We start from the raw sequence: 3,457 nt of genomic DNA on the forward strand, positions 1-3,457 counted from the left end.
GTTTTAAAGCTGGGCTACGTGTCAGCTCGGCGGAGGACTTGCCCAAAGAGCCGTGCTGCGGTCCGCACCTCACCTCGTGGCAGTCACTGATGACGTCAGCGTGCAATGTTGTGGCACTTCCTTTGGGAGTCACTGAACTGGTTCTCTTTGGTAAGCCAGGGGTCGTTCGGTCGACCTGAGAAGTCATTTTGTGGTGAAGAATGACACTAGTACGGAGCTTTCTTCAAGGACAATACACTTTTTTTTTGTTAATAGGCTAATTTTACAAGTCACCTTGTGATAAACAGTTGAGTTTTAGCATTTATGAATCCAAAAGATGGTTCTGGCAGTAGCGCTTTTAGCTTAGCTTAGCATAAATAACTGAATCGGATTAGACCATTAGCATTTCCCCTAAAAAATTTAAAAAATATTTAAATAATTTTCCTATTTAAAGCTTGAATTTAAATATGAACAATAGGCTACTCTCATTCTGCAATAATAAAAACTTTGCTGCTGTACCATGGTGGCAACAGGTGCAATATTATACAGCTGGGGACTACTTCCAGGCACTGCATAATATCATTCCACCTGCTGTGGCCATGGTACAGCAGCAGCGTCCCTTGATTATAAACCGAATGACAGTATAGTCCCTAGCCATATTCACCTAGAAATAGCAATTTTTCATTGCAATTTGTCATCAGTGATCTATGCTAAACTAAGCTGAAAGTGATCCCACTAGACCTGGAGATCAGCTGAATGGATAAAAAAAATTACAAACTGTTTAACTCTAGAGGAGTACAGAGTTTTTTTTAAAGGTACACTCCCCTTTTTTGTTAATAGTCTCAATTTATAAGTCACTCAGAGTTAAACAGTTGAGTTTTACCATTTTATGAATCCATTCATCTGATCTGTGCTTCTGGTGGTAGCACTTTTAGCTTAGCATGAATAACTGAATCGGATTAGACCATTAGCATCTCCCTCAAAAACTAGTTTTGTTAATTTTCCTATTTAAAGTTTGAATTTAAATATGAACTATATGCTACTCTCATTCCAGGGTAATAATCAAGGCACTTTGCTGCTGTATCATGGCTGCAGTAGGTGCAATATTACGCAGCTGAAGAATAATTCCAGCCAATGCATTATATCATTGCCACTGCTGTAGCCATGTTATAGCAGCAGTCAAATCTCTTGATTATTACTCTAGAATGAGACTAGAGCTTAGAGCCATATCGGCCTAGAAATGGCAAGTTTTCATGTTCTGTCGGTCTTATTACACAATGTAACTACAGAAGAGTCAAGCTTTAAAAAGGAAAATTAGCTAAACTCATTTTGGTCATTTTTAAGCAAGATGCTAATGGTCTAATCCGATTTAATGATCTATGCTAAGCTAAGCTGAAAGTGCTCCCGCCAGACCTGGAGAACAGCTGAATGGATTAAATAACTGTAAAACTCCTGTACAGGTGGAAACCATGATGCAGGCTATTACTATTAAAAACATATTTAAAATACTCTTGACATTAAAGTTACAATAAACCTTTCAAAAGAGAGCAAAGGGATTTATTTTACCGCTGATTATTTTATTTAAACGCTGATTTCGAACTTTCGAGTGTTGTGGAAAAATGTCAAGTGCAAATTTTGTCATATTCTTTACAATTTGTTCCTTACATTTACATCAATGCTTTTGGCAGGTGGCTTCATCTCATTAAAGATACACATTTTGTCAGTAATTACTAAAAACCTCAACCCTGATTGTAGCACCGTTCTCTGTTATTACAGAGTTACAAGAATGCATATTAGTAGCTGATAGATAGATAGATAGATAGATAGATAGATAGATAGATAGATAGATAGATAGATAGATAGATAGATAGATAGATAGATAGATAGATAGATAGATAGATGGATGGATGGATGGATGGATGGATGGATGGATGGATGGATGGATGGATGGAAGTAAGTAAGTATATCCCATTATGCGCTTCGTCGTTTCCTTTAGAAACCAAACAGGCTCATAATAATAGAAATCGAAAACTACTAGAAAAGAAGTTTAAAATAAAAATCGTCATTAACCGCGGGGTGGAAGAAAGCGGAGGGCAATCATACTCTTAAAGCCGAAAAATGTTTACCTAATTAAAAATACATTTACATGATTTGCACAATCATTATTTGAGCTATACGTCATACAACAAACAAGATTAACTAGCCAATATGAAGCCTATTTTTGTGTTTAGAAAATATTTTTTTTGCAATTTGACAAAAGTATTAAATAATGGCTTCAAATCAACCACGCTGTGATTTTATTTCAAAAACGTGTAGTTTTTTTTTGTAGCATTGCTGTACTGACTATTAACACGTGACCCTTGTTAATTTTCACACCGCTGCTCAGAGCGAACGAGGTATTTATTAATTCTTCAGGAAATTCTGCAGCCTGGTTTCTTTTGTATGTCCAAGTCAAATTGAAAGATATAAATGATAATGTTATCATGTACAACATTTTTTAAAAATAGCCAAAACACGATGTTATAATTCACGTCACGCTTGTTACTTTTCTCACCGCGGCTACGAATGAACCAATCACAGCTCACCTAGAAAAAAAGGCACGTCAGTTCTTTAGTATATTCAGCAGCCGACTTTCCTTTATATATCAAATAAAAGATATAGAAGATGACATTAACACACACATAAACGTTTCAAAAATAGCCAAAACATTCTCTGATAATACACGTTCCGCTTGTTACTTTTCTCACCGCTGTTAAGAATAAACCTATCACTGTTCCCTTAGAAATTAAGGTATTTCAAAATTCTTCAGTAAATTCTGCAGCCGACTATCCTTTACAGATAAAACGAGTCAAATTGCAAGATATAGATGATAACACAGACACAAATATTTCTAAATAGCCAATACACTGGTTGAGAATAAACGCGACGCTTGTTACTTTTCTCACCACTGTAACGGTTGAACCAATCACTGTTCCCTTAGAAATTAAGGTGTTTTGAAATTCTTCAGTAAGTTCTGCAGCCGGCTATCCATAAACGAACCAAATTGCAAGATATAGATGATAACCTTAACAAGCACACTAATACTTCTAAACAGCCAAAACACGATTTGTGAATAAACGTGACGCTTGTTACTTTTCTCACCGCTGTTACGAATGAACCAATCACAGCTCCCCTAGAAAATACGCTATTTCACAATTCCTCAGTAAAATCAGCTGCCGACATTTCTTTAAATATCAAGTACAAACGAGTTAAAATTGCGAGAAATAGATGATAACGTTAACACGCGCAAAAAGGTTTCCAAACACCCAAAACATCATTCCGAAAATTCAACAAACGTTATCAGGCAGGTTGGTTTTCTGAGCCGCGTAGCGCCCCCCGCAGGAACACAATGGTACGTCCATAAGCTTCAGGAGGCAGATGATGATAACATTAGTCATTCTTCTCACTTCATCGCTTGAAATGCATGTCGGTGGAGAGT

This window comes from Danio aesculapii, chromosome 7, assembly GCF_903798145.1.
Source record: "Danio aesculapii chromosome 7, fDanAes4.1, whole genome shotgun sequence".
NCBI classification, from domain to species: domain Eukaryota; kingdom Metazoa; phylum Chordata; class Actinopteri; order Cypriniformes; family Danionidae; genus Danio; species Danio aesculapii.